This window comes from Watersipora subatra, chromosome 10, assembly GCF_963576615.1.
Source record: "Watersipora subatra chromosome 10, tzWatSuba1.1, whole genome shotgun sequence".
Classification (NCBI taxonomy): Eukaryota; Metazoa; Bryozoa; class Gymnolaemata; order Cheilostomatida; family Watersiporidae; genus Watersipora; species Watersipora subatra.
Genome location: NC_088717.1, coordinates 54259077 through 54274017, shown reverse-complemented (window position 1 = coordinate 54274017; position 14941 = coordinate 54259077). Strand labels below are relative to the sequence as shown.

Here is a 14941-nt window from a genome sequence, read left to right as displayed (position 1 = left end):
TTAATAAATCTTTACAGCTGAACCAAGTTCTCTTTCTTGTGTTTTCTAGTTGTTTTCTCTTAACGTCTCTTACTATAACAACATGAACTAGCTGAGTATTCCTAAAGCTCTCTTGATAGACAATTGTTCAAAGATTTTTGATGAACTGCTGATTGGACTACTATCAAACAATCAGTTTTCAGATGATTTAATCAAGTGTTATTAGTATTTAGTGAAGACACCCAGCAAGTGTAGGTTTCATTCTATCAAGAACAATGATCCAATGATCTCTTTTAACACTATTAAACCTTTGAGTTGGCTATAAACCTTATAGCCAAATGATTCACGTTGAAGTTGTCACAAAGATTGTCAAAATTAACTTCTTAAAATATGTATAAAAACGCAATATTTTGCTAATACTATAGATAATCTCAAGGTCGGTTGTAAAATGTAAAAGAAAGACTAGTTTAGGAATTATGAGAAAGGAAGTGACGATAGACTTGTTGAGCCCTGCCACATTTCTCAGCAAGATGAGGAATGACATGACTACAAAATTTGCTATTTGTACATTAAGGGAACCTCACCATTGATGATGAAGCTAGCTTGACAAAGACAAAATGAAAAATGTGCACTAGCGACACAAAAAACTTGGTGTATGATGAACGAAGGTACATGTAGAAAGAAAAAAATGAGATGATTGATTCAGTTACAATATTTCTCAATGAGGTACAGATCTTGTTGAAATTCAGATACAGATCAATACAGATCTCATTGAGATCTGTATTGATCTGTATCTGGTAAGATATAGATCAATCTTTATCAATAACAGATCATAGTATAATTCAGAGGCAGACTAGGAATAACCTTCACGGTAAGCTTAAGACAATAAACTATAAACTAATTTACTACCATTATTATGTAATAAAACAGTATTACATTGGCTACTTTATACCTTACTAGTTACTAGCTGTGCTACCCGGCGTTGCCCAGGTAATAAAAAAGTCTGCACAGTCTTGATTTGTATTTAATATATAACAACATTTTTCATTCTAACTTTTAAACTACATATCATGAGAGATGTTTTGTGTAGTTTAAATAAATTAAGAGAAAAATGAAAACAACTGTAAAGGTTTTAAAATTTTGTCAAACAACTGTAACTTTCAAGCTGTTAGTCTGGCACATTGCCAATGGAAAATTGCAGTAAGCTGCTAGGCTTCTAATGATGGTACTCCATGACATTGCATCAGCATTGTTGTCCAGCTGCAGTTACCGTATTCTAATAATAGCTATAGCCGAAATGCAGGCAGACATATGACACACGGACATACTTTGAGAGATATATATATACTACAAATTCCACTGTCATACAGCCCACGACCAAAGAGATATTGGAAAAAAAGAAAGTGTACTGATGGTTGAGAAATGCAATATTAGCAGTCAAATGGCACTGCAGAGCAATAGGATAACTGCAATGGTAGATGTAATGTACTGGGTGTGGGTGTTATTATATACAACAAATAGCAATAATGAAAGGAAAAGATTATATGTTTATATCTCTCCCCCTGCAATAGGAGAAATGCAAAATTGGCCAATATTAAAAGTAAAATGCACTGATATTATTAGAATAACCCATATTATTAATATAGTAATAATATAAAACCAATACACAATTTTGCTTACATTTAAAAATGTCATAGTTTTTATAATCTCATAAGTATAATCTCATAATCTTAAAATCTCATAAGAATCGTTAGAAAAAAATATCATCGTCATTTCCTTTACTTACACTGCGTTGTACATCAGTTAGAATACCAAAGTACTCAAGAGTCTAAAACGTCAGTTTTTTTGAAATCGGCAAAAATGAAACGATTTCAGTACTCTTACATTAATAACAGAAACCTTCGACAATGCTACAGACTGGTGAAATGTGCACGTTATTTTTTCGCGAAATGCGCACGACTTTATTGTTCTATTCTCTGTCGCTCGGCGTTTCAATTTCCGGTCTTAACTTTTATTAAACCAATTAATATTTTACTCAAACATTATTCAAAAATATTTCAAACTATTATTTTCGGCCAAATTAATCTGTCTATTTGTGTATAATCCGATCAGATGGGTAAGTTTTAAGAGAATTTTGATAATTTACAAAGACTTGGTAACATATTTAAATAGGTTTGTATGTGTTTTGTATCGTTATTATACTTTAACTAATCTACAAAACGATGGTTAAATTTGTTGATGAAATTTCAAGACAAGGGTTCGTCTCATTGTTGATGATTAATTTTCGTAAGCTGTGTGCACATGCATTTATCTTAAAAACTCTCATACTTCGCTTCCGCTCATTTGTTCGTGGGACTAGCTGTGCCTCCCGGCGTTGTCCGGGTATTAAAAATCAGCTTATAAACAATGAGAAGTGATGAGATTTGCTTACCACTTGCTGGCAGGCAACTCTCCAGCAAATGGCAGGCCATTGCCAAGTGGCCTGGCACATTGCCAAAGGAAGATTCCACTAACCTAGTTAGTAAGCTTCAAATGCCGGTAGGCAATGACATTGTGTCAGCATTGTTGCCCAGCTAGGCTATTCGAATAATAGCTATAGCCGGAATGCAGACAGACATACAGACATAAAACATACTTTAAAAAATATATATATAGATAGAATAGATAGATAGACTAGCTGTGCTACCCAGCGTTGCCCGGGTAATAGAAAAGTCTTTGGACAGAAAATTGATTTGTATTTAATATATAACAACATTTGCCATTCTAACTATCAAACTACATGTCATGAGAAAAGCAATTTGTCTTATAAACAATGAGAAGTAGTGAGAGCTGCTCGCTATTAGCCAGTTTAATAATGTGAGCGAACAGCTTCTCGTGATGCTATGACCCACGTCATACACAAAGCAGTTAGGTATTTGCTCTCATATAATGACTTATATTGGAAAGCTAGCAATTCTACTTCTGTAGTCTAATGGGTATAAGGCGTCAGAGTGGTGAGCGGCAGGGTCCGAGATCGCATCTTCTTCGGTACAGAATCTCTATTCCAAGATTTTAAGATCTATAGCCGGACTTTCAATCCTACAAAGATACGACAAACTTTGAGAAATATATATATATATATATTTATATATATATATATAATTGATTAATAGACACCACAAGAACCAGAACAAGTATAACAAGTAGAAAAGGGTTGTCTATAAAATAGCATTTATTTAAATATTAAGACCTTGGCTGAATCTCAAGGCCAATTGATTCTGCGCTAGACATCATCGCTGAATAGAACTTTGGCTTTTATTGGTCCAAATTTCTCATTTTTTTGCTTATGCATATACAATTTATTAATATGAAAACTTTCGAAATTGTTTAATATGTATTTTTATCTTCAAAAATAAATACATATCTTCATAAAATTTACCAGATCTACTATAATTATATCTAGGGCCTAATTCTATATGTAAATCATTGAGCAGCAAAACTACAAAGAAATGACTAATATTTTAGCTTGAGTTATGGGTACACATCACCACCCACCCAACATTACACATAGCAGCCTACACAGAATTGTGGTTGGTGAACCAAAATCTTATCATTGTTTTCCTAAATTCTCACGGGAGCCCTGCTTGTCACCATAACTACTGTGAGTCAATCTGGCAGCTTAACATCAGGTTGGATTGTAAATGCTTTTGTTAAGAGCCTCGCTATGCGTGACTGTCACCATGGCTTCTGATTGCTGCTTGACGTTTTATGGCATTCCGTTGCGCTAAACTCTGTAATTGTCGACACACAACTAGAAAATATGCAAGATGACGCACAAAATTAGATCTGTAACAAAAAAGCTGAAATACGAAACACCGTGACGTCGCTTAAACAAGAATGGGAAAATTTTAAAGTTCTCATTTAGTAAATACAGATATTTAAAATTGCAGAATCTGATAGCAATGCAAAGCTTGGTTTATTATATGTTTATTATAATAAAAAAAACTTGAAACTCACTCTTATTTTTTTAAAGAAACAGATGAACCACAGGCTTGGTATGACTTATAGAACTCTGGTTACCAGAAATATAATAAGAGTAATAATAATAATAATAATGCACCATCATAGTGCATACCTGCTGCCAGTGACCAACAAGTCTATGAAATCTCTCTCCCTTCCTAATGCATCATTGAGTTGATAGATGGCTATATACATAAAATAAGTATTGTAACAGCATCAATCCGGAATCTAATCTGTGCATTTCACTCTAAGGAGCTCTAAGGAAACGCTATTTAATCAGATAATGACAGAGAAGAGGCAGGAAAACAGCTACAGATCATAAAGTGAGTCTTTTTATATGTTGCTGCTGTGTGAAAACATTTGACTTTTCTTGGCATAATCTTTCAAAAACATATTGTTTTCATATACTCTAAATAAGTCTGTTTTTTTATTGTTTTGAGCCTTTTAATTACATTTTAAACATGCGGGTGTGAAATTGCCTTCATCAGCAGTAGGGGTTTAGTTGATGAAAAGGAGTAGGGAAGCAATGGACTAAATAAAGCTCAGAGTATTTTGGTAAGCATATAGTGGTTGTAGCGTACAATTTAGACGCTAAACACAAAAACTCATTTGGAAATTTTTGAGTATTTCTCCGTAAAGCATTTTTACAAGAGAATTGAGGTTCCTGATTATACCATTTCTTACTAAACACTCAGTTAGGCAGAGAAAATCTCCAAACGTTCTATAGGCCTTGTCACAAAATCGTTGAATTTAGTTTTCATGCAATCATACTTTACATTTACTATTAATAGAACTAATAATAAGGAAATGACATCGCCTGCATATTAGTTTTATCTAGAGTTTCTAGATAAACTTAATTATGCGTGTTAGCGGATTGCTTAACGGACCAATAAGATTGCAGTTATTTTTAGAGCTCACACCATCATTTGATAACGTCTGTCACTGGCCTAGTTTCTGTGCGAGACATGATACTATAATGTATATAATAAAAACTTTCATTGGATGACAAATTAAATTCAGGATATACAACAAATCAATGTCGTCATTGAAATCACGTCAACAGGATATAAATAAATCTTGTCTATGCGTTTAACAGCCTACATGTTGTGATACATCAGAAATCTTCTGCTGAAAGAGGGCTTAGTGAATGACACTTTACACAAAGTCAACGGTATTGGGGAGAAATGCATCGTCACATCAAAAACAAGACAGCAACAAATCAGCAGTCAATGCCGGATGATTAGAAAGACCAGCTGCTTCTGCTTCCTCAGTTTGAAGCTAAAAATAATGACTGAGAGAGTAGGTGAGCTTTGATACAGTAGTCTGCCTCCACCCGTCCTTGTTTGCATGACCCTCTATCCATCCCTATGTTTCCATGACCCTCCATCTATCCCTATGTTTCCATGACCGTCCATCTATCCCTATGTTTCCATGACCCTCTATCTATCCCTATGTTTCCATGACCCTCCATCTATCCCTATGTTTCCATGACTATCTATCCTTATGTTTGCATGACCCTCCATCCATTCCTATGTTTCCATGACCCTCCATCTATCCCTATGTTTCCATGACCCTCCATCTATCCCTATGTTTCCATGACTCATCTATCCCTATGTTTCCATGACCCTCCATCTATCCCTATGTTTCCATGACCCTCTATCTATCCCTATGTTTCCATGACTATCTATCCTTATGTTTGCATGACCCTCCATCTATTCCTATGTTTCCATGACCCTCCATCTATCCCTATGTTTCCATGACCCTCCATCTATCCCTATGTTTCCATGACCCTCCATCCATCCCTATGTTTCCATGACCCTCCATCTATCCCTATGTTTCCATGACTATCTATCCTTATGTTTGCATGACCCTCCATCTATTCCTATGTTTCCATGACCCTCCATCTATCCCTATGTTTCCATGACCCTCCATCTATCCCTATGTTTCCATGACTATCTATCCTTATGTTTGCATGACCCTCCATCTATTCCTATGTTTCCATGACCCTCCATCTATCCCTATGTTTCCATGACCCTCCATCTATCCCTATGTTTCCATGACCCTCCATCTATCCCTATGTTTCCATGACCGTCCATCCATCCCTATGTTTCCATGACCCTCCATCTATCCCTATGTTTCCATGACTATCTATCCTTATGTTTGCATGACCCTCCATCTATTCCTATGTTTCCATGACCCTCCATCTATCCCTATGTTTCCATGACCCTCCATCTATCCCTGTTTCCAAGACCCTCCATCCATCCCTATGTTTCCATGACCCTCCATCTATCCCTATGTTTCCATGACTCCATCTATCCCTATGTTTCCATGACCCTCCATCTATCCCTATGTTTCCATGACCCTCCATCTATCCCTATATTTCCATGGCCCTCTATCTATCCTTATGTTTGCATGACCCTCCATCTATCCCTATGTTTCCATGACCCTCTATCTATCCCTATGTTTCCATGACCCTTCATCTATCCCTATATTTCCATGATCTCCATCCATCCTTGTTTCCATGACACGGTTTATCCACAAGTGTAAAGTCTCTCTCGGTTATAATAATGTGGTGAAGGTTACCAATGGTGTTAGGATGGTACAATGAATTATAATTTCATTTATTGACGGATAGTTTGTTGTATTGAACCTTGTGTTAACTATACTGTGAAGCTACAATACCAAAAAGACAATTATACAATAATGTAGAGCTAGGATTAAAATTGAATAAAAAAACCTAGGAAGTAAAATATTACAATGTTTTATTGTGACAAAATGGTAACAACTCAAGTCTATAATGAGAATTAGCAAACACAAATTATATTAATGGTTGATTTAAACGTTCCTCTATCGCCTGCCCAGGGTAGTGTTCACAATAATACTTTTATCTACAGTATGTTATGTTTGTATACTGTATTTTAGGCAGAAAAAAGTGTCACAAACTTGAATGGCCAGACCAGCAGTTTGGACAGCGTGCTAAGCTCTCTGCAAGAAGGCTTGAATGAAATAGAATCATGGTCTAGCTTTGTAAAAACTGTTACATAACTACGTAAGTAGAGATGAGAATTTTACTATATTAATCTTAGTGGGCAACGAGCTGCAGTAGCGCTGTCACACAGGCAGAGTTTGATGATCGCCTATTGTTATAGACGCTGCTACAGCAAGTTTACATCGTCCGAAAAATAAAAACGACAAAAGTCTGCAGGTCAAGTTACTCATAAATTTTTATCGAATGTTTTATTCTCGCGAAAGATGGAAACAGCACTTACAAAGGATGTGCAAGAGGAGGCTGCATAAGCTATTCCATTTTAAACATTTCCACATTTCATTGCTATTTTGAAAGTGAGCTGATAAGCGAGACATGATTGCATTACTATGACCTCTGATATAGAATTCCATATCTTTTTTTAAAAAAGCGTCGGAGTTAGTCTGCAACATGCGAATGACCATTGAAACACTTATCATGCGATAACTCAGTGTGGGCACAACTCCAAATTCATAACATTCACACAATAGCAACTGAGAAGCAACTGTGCACTCAAGTCCGAAAATTAATCGTAGTTTTGGCTCTAAGTCAGTTAATAAAGGTGTACCATATGCATAGAAGTACCTGTATGACATAATCATGTTTATCAAAATGAGAGAAGGTAATTGTAACATTATTTTACTGCACATATTTGTCAGTGACATGGGCTATCACTGCATCACATATTCATTGAAGGCAAATACTAAATCATTATTTTACCAGTACTCCACACCCAAACCACTGCGTGTGTTACGTATTGGAACAAGATAAGACAACTTGAATTTTATCACTCGGTATCCTAAAACGCTTCCTTGTCTTCTGAATTACAGTTGTTATATCTCTCATAAAAGCAATTGGACAACCAAAAAAGCTTTTTCCATCAAAAGCAACAATCAAAACGTAGCTCTCCGAGCAAATGATGAAAATACTGTTGTTTTAAAAACATTAATATTTGTTTCTGCATGTAATATAAATATGGTTCCATTAGTTTACTTATTCATGAATAAATAACTCATAAATCACATCTGTTAGTTTTCCATTTCTGGAAAATTTTGAATCTGCCTTTTTGTCAACTATGATATGCTCCTTTGGAGGCTGGAAAGGATGCGCCGGCCTGTAACCCAGCAGGATTGTATTATAGATGAAAAAGGCAGTTACTTACTATTTACACATAAATATGTGTAAATACATAATGAGAACTAACCTACTTTTGTATTATAACAATATAACAATAATATAACAATAATATAACAATAATATATGCCTCATTAAAAATGAACTTCTATCATTTTCGATTGTTTTTTATGCTTGAGGTGATCTGACTGCCAGGATGTCTCAAGGTTAAAATTGATAAAACCTGATCACAATTGAAACACTTGAAAGAAAAATATGTGTGAAGTGATGTCACTAGTTGCTATCATTGCTATAGTTTATATCGGCTATTGTGTTCAAGTTGCAGTGTTATGCGTCTCTATTCTGTCAGTCTCTTTGAGACTATCGACGTCATAATTGCATTTTCGCTTGGTCTGAGCGGTTTAACCGAGATCAATTTTTGTCGATTTTAATCTTGAAACAGTCTGGCAGTCAGATCACCTCAAACATAAAAAACAATCGCAAATTACAAAGAATTCTCGATACTTTCTGATAAAAATCAACTAAAATTTTATGCAAATTCATCTTTCACTTTAATAAATATTGTTAATATTACTATAAACTTTTAGTTACACAAATGGAGGTTTTATTTATCATAAATATTATTAAAGCAGTTCATGTAAATTAGAAGGATTAAAAGCTGAAAAAACTGTTATTATTAGATAAATTTATTACAAAATTAGCAGACCGCAATGACTGATGAGTCAACTGAAAAAAGTGATAAGTGATGCAGAACATTTTTATTACATAATTAATTATTTATCTTTATTTATGACGCATTATAAATCGAATTATTGCATTTATTGTGTGAAAGGCTCCTCTATTTGTAGAAGTTTCAAGTTATATAAAGATTTCCAGAAGAAATTAATTTCGTACGTAGACATACCACTGTATGTATAGCGTCACGTGTAAATCAGAAGGTCTGATGCGTCCACATGACTGATGTGAAAAGAATGTTTTACTATAGCGCCAATGATTGGCAGTCTGCCATAAGTTCTTGGTAACGCTTGCAGAGTGGGTGGGTTCAGCTCACCGCCCAAACAAATCATGCAGAGCTAAGGCTAATAAGTCTTATGATAGGCATGTGGCTGGTAATTTTCCAGAAATGTTTAGTAACAGGTGTGATTTATGAATGAGCAGTGCTTCAATTCTTCCTTGGCATTTGAATTATGTCTAAACATTTTGATACATTCAATTTTTGAACCCATTCATTAAAATTGGATCAGCTCTGTGTAAACCTCAACTTAGGAAGCCTCCATCGTTCATACTTATTAATAAACATTCCTGTAATTCCCCAGCATACAAAAGTCATAAACGACAATAAAGAACTTGATTGTTTAATCATTTTAACTTATTTTAACATAATTACATTCGGAAGTACAGCTACAGACTAGAGTACACCTTGAGACCTTTGAAAATGCAGAAATATCAAATGCCTTTTCTTCATACTCTGTACTGATATGTTATCATACTCAGTGAATGTGTCTCACAATCCTAATGTTCATGGCTAGCATTCTATCATGCTATATAAAGAAAAAAACTTGACACAACACAAAGATCTTTTGTAACCTTTCGATTACTATTGTTGATATGTTTAAAAGACTTTGAATGAACTCTTTTTCCAAGAAGTAATAAGAAAGTGAATTTTAGTCACAGAGCTAGGTAAGAGGCAAAGGGCGTCATACCGATGTGGTACTGGATACACAGTCTAAGCACACGTGCTCACTTTTTTCACGACACCATTTTTATTAGTGCTCTTATTGCAATAATATACCTACAGTACCAGCTCCACAAATTTAGCAAAACAAAGAAAGGGTTTTCATGCTAAATTAGCCAGCGAAATGTGTATAGCATGAAAGTGCTTCAAACAAAGGTCAACATGCTGAGCCTAATATTCATGTCATCACAAATTTGTGGCAAAATATGAATTATTCGACCGCTGAAAAACAGCAACCTTGTAGCAAACTCTTTAGTACAAATATAGTGGTATAGGAGACATCATTGAAGACTCAAAATTGTGCTCAAATATTTCAATGAAAATTATTATATAAATTACTTCCTTGTTGGACTGCCCAGCTTGTGACTCTTTAATGCGATTATTACACAATCCCTTATATAATGATACAATTATTACATAATACCTTATATAATGTACACCACACTAAGTTATATAAACTCACAAAGTTATATAACTAGTTAAGAAGAATACTTTTGTTAATGTTTTATCTAAAGCTCAATGAAATAATAACTAACCTTAAATCCAGCCAAACATCAGCAAAATGCCTGCAAGTTATCATAAACAATATTCATGACATTTGACAGCAATAATGCAAAAGACTCTGTTAATCTTTGTTATAGTTTTAATAGCAGATAACAACTTTGTTGTAATAACCATTACTCAGAGACTTAGAGAATATGTTTACAGGCGTTTGCATGAGAAGTAAGAGTAAATGCATGGAATGGACTAAAAATATGCTTCAAGATGCTATTCATTTGCTTTATGGCCTTAACCCTTTTGCGGGCGAATTTTCAAAACTAAATCAGACTCCCATGGGCGAATTAATTTTCCAAAAAATCAATTTTTTTTAAAAGGTTCATACACTTTTATGTGTGTTATTATGTGCATATCTCTATGTTTAAAGGTGCGTATGTATACATGTATATGTCCATAGGCATATATATATATTATAAACAAATAAAAATGTATAACATAAAATATATGCTTTTCATAATAATTATCTATTTATGAAGGATATTTTCGAAAGCATTCTCCTTTACCAAGGCCCACATCACAGTCTTTGCACCTTGTACTTTTTCGTGTAACAAAGAGCTCCCACAAAGATGTACTTCCTGGACTGACAGGCTCAAAAAACTTTTCAAAATACTCTACTAGTTGAGCATCTACTGGAGTAAATACTGGGCCTGTCACTGCTATGAACTGCTGAATTGTAGGAGATTTATCTCTGTTTATGTTGGTTATATTCTTCCAGGCACTGGCGTCACTCCTACTCATATACTCATCATTACTGCTACCAGCCTTTTCATCCCTGTCACTTCCAGATGTAAAGTCATTCCAATCACAATCCAAACCTGACTCACTGTCATCTCTTGCTACTAAATCTAAAAAGTCACTGTCAGCTATGAATCTCTTAGTAATTTTGGTACTAGTACTTGTTTTATTAGAATAATCTCGGGAGGTTCTTTTAGAAGTCGCCATGACGGTAAACTAAAGTCAAACTCTTGAAAAATTCGGTAAATAGACGCTAAAACCGAACAAAGAAAAATAAAAGTTGATAAATTATTTAGAAAAATTTTCTAATTTTCTTTGAAAGTTTATTTATTCATCACTGCTAAAAACGATCGCTTTTTTCAACCCCAAAGTCAATTTTTGAGGCTAACCGAAACTAGTATCGTAGCTTGCTATTGGTAAAAAAAGTAAACAAAAAACGACATTTAGCTAACCAGAAACTGCAATAATAAAATACAGTACCGAAACGACAAAAACGTCGCACTGCCCATTAGCAGCCGTATCGCAAAGCGACAAAAACGTTGCTCTGTCCGCGAAAGGGTTAAGGTTGAACAATGCATTTAGAGTAATATGACCTTGCTATGCGTTTGCCCGTTACAGCGATGGCTATCTGATGACTATCTCTAATAAGTTGAATCGAATTAGGCGACAGGAATTTCTTTAAGAGACGGTTGGTTTAGTATTTTATATAACTATTTATGGAACTTTCCAATGCTTCTATCGTTGGAGCTTTCCAAACCTTCTACCACCACTATCATGGGACTATGATGTAATGAGTCACAACTAAGTTGCTTTTAGTTGTGACTAGAGCGTACCAGTGGTTGTATTCCATATCACATTCCGAGCATAACATGGTGGTACATGTTAATACTAAAACCCTTATATTTAGCTGCAATGGATATCTTTCGCATCCATCATTGTTGTAAATGGTTATGTAAGCAACTGTCCTTATGAAATAGACGTAAAACAAGTTTCTAAGGCTCTCAGGTTCTCATGCAAGGCGAGACGCTTCTGTCACGCTAATATCACAAGAATGACAGCTCTTACTAGCGTCACTCGTGTTATGAAGACTCTCCAAGGTTCCATATTATCTGTCTTGGTGGTCTAGAATGTTCTAGAATGTCAGACAACAGGTTGGGGTTCAACTTTCAAAAAGGCTACTGATGGTGTCAAGGATGGCAACCAACCCTTAAATTGCTCTCTGCAACTGGGTATGTCTCTAGGGGTTTGAGGTTTCAGGGCCAATGGACTCAGACGTGTCCCACCAAGATCACAGAGACAATGTTTGTGCAACGATGTTCAAACAGACAGCCTCTGCGTGAAGTAAACGAGGCCGACATCATGCTTGATTTTCAAGGAATTGTTCACACATTTTCTGGTTTGCGCAACTTCGCAAGCATGGCTGCAGCTTAGAAAAGTGTAACGGAATAGCATACGGATACAGCGAGCAACTGTTTGAATCATTATGGTGTCTATTACGGTATATTAAAGCCGTGGTCACACGGGCACCGAACCGAACTAAATGACGCAAAACGAAGTCGTTTTCAGATCTAAAAAGTTCGGCTGAGGACATCTCTGGCCGAAACGAACTATTTCGGTACTGCTCGAAATTTCGTGCCGAACCCTTGCTCTTATTGGCCGGTTAAAATTCTAGAATTCTAGCGAGCACGCGTCACATTTCTTCGTGCGTGTGAGTAAAGTTAAAAAAGAAATGGGACGATACTTTTATTTCGTTAAATAAACAACATGAAGCAATTTACGACAAGGTTCACCCGGACTTGTGATTGGGTTGCATAAATGTAAGATGTTGCCCTTAAGTTTTGCATCAATGTAGGGGAATGGTTGTGATTTTCTTTCGTGTAGAATATAAGTAATGTGTCATATTCATCCTGATGAACTATCGTTGACTGATTTATTTATGTAAAACCACAGTACTATGATAAAGACTGTTTTTGTTTGTTATGTACTCAGCATAGAAAAACATTCATATGTTAATAAAAAAAATATTATTATGTTGATGGGAAGGGTTAGCAAAATATTTGTATCGAGTGATTTATTTTGAGCAGCCGAACGATCTTTTGATAAATCTGCTGTGTAATTATAATTTATAATTGTTCCTCAAAGTTTTTTTGTTTACAATAGAAATATTTAACTCAAATACATAACAATAACTAATGAAACCGTGTCCTGTCTCTATACGTATGGTATCTAGGAAGCGAAGTTACTTCGGTGGCCGTGTGACATGTGCCACGAACCGAACCAGCCTCCGAACCGATCCTACGTCGGTTCGGTGCTCGTGTGACCACGCCTTAAGGCTCCTTGCTCATTAGAATTATGAATGACAGTTGTGACTATCTTGGCTGCTATTGGCCATTAGTAAGCTGTGCTACCAAATCAATCGTTCAATCGATTTAAAATTTATATTATTTGAATTAACCAAAAAATTGAAAAGCAAATATTAATTGCGAGTGCAACCTTTTGCTTGAAAAAGCTGAAACTTTTAATCTTTACTATAATAAGAGCTGTGTTCATCCATCCAACCAAGGACACGGTTGGAGGCTGGAAACAAAAGATTACATCATATGGGATTCGAACTCGTGTTGTATAAGAATCACTTTACTCAGCTTTAATTATTTGAGCGCAAAAAAGTGTGATTTTATCACAAGCTAGCGTTGTTATTGCGCTTTTTGGAGCTCATTTTTAAATACGCCATGTTAAATAGCTTATCTACCTTTCATAAAAAACTGAGATTATTTTGAAGGCTGAATTTAGATAATAATGGGTTTTAAGACACCCATCTCTATCATTCTAAATCGGACAAAACATCCGTAACTTCCGTTCCTAAAAAGCTAGCAAACGTCACATATTTATAGGCGGAGCTTGTTACGTGGTTGTGTTGTTTTCGAGACCGATATAAAAACGCTGTAAAAAAGCCTTCAAAAGATCAAAGAATGTAACAGTGAAGTGCAAATAGCGTCAGCAATTAAAGGGTGGCGCTCTATTTTTCAACCCTTATTCTTTAGCGACATCCTATTAGAAGTAGCGTTCTATTAGAAGTAGCGTTCTATTAGAAACGGCGGTCGACTAAAGGTGGCATTCAACTAAAAGCGGCGTCCAAATAGAGGTTTTATGGTAATTATTAAGTGGAGTAGTGAGGGGATTGAGTTGAGCAGTTGGTAGTGTGCCTGTCTCTATATTAGGATATGTGAGTTAGAGTTCTGTGCGAGGCAATTTTTTTCCTTACTACTGGCGTGGCTTTGGACAGACAGGGCTCTCTTTATAGAAAAAGTACGTGAGTTTAAGATTAGCACACACTGATTCTAGTACCTCACAGGACAGCAAATATTTTCAAGTTCTGCTTACATTATACGTGTAGCATTCTTATGTAGAAAAAGTAAATAACAAAGAATTAGAAAAAATATCACGGTCTAGCGATAATCTTTAGGTCAGCTATATTCACAGGAGATGGATACGTAGTTTAAATTGATGCTAATTTTATTGGCATACAACTTTTGCTCTCTGTGATGCGGCTAATATGAAGTCGGTGCACATGAGACTAGGCTATAATACTTCTACTGCTTATAATAATAGCTCTCCGCAGAAGCGTGATCAATTCTTGCAACGTGGTTATGCTCATGAATAACAACGTGACTGGTGATTAATTCTCACTGCTTAGCTGGTCTATATATGGTAACAGCTTCAAATTTGCGTTTCTTAGTCATCATTTGGCAAGAAACATGCATCTTAGTCATCATTTG

The 14941-nt window shown here is 35.5% G+C and overlaps 1 protein-coding gene across 1 annotated transcript in view; it reads left to right on the top strand.

Annotated features, from left to right (window-relative positions):
* Window positions 1-14941, top strand: part of LOC137405864 (uncharacterized) — a 405083-nt gene that overhangs the window by 167783 nt on the left and 222359 nt on the right. The window lies entirely within an intron of this gene.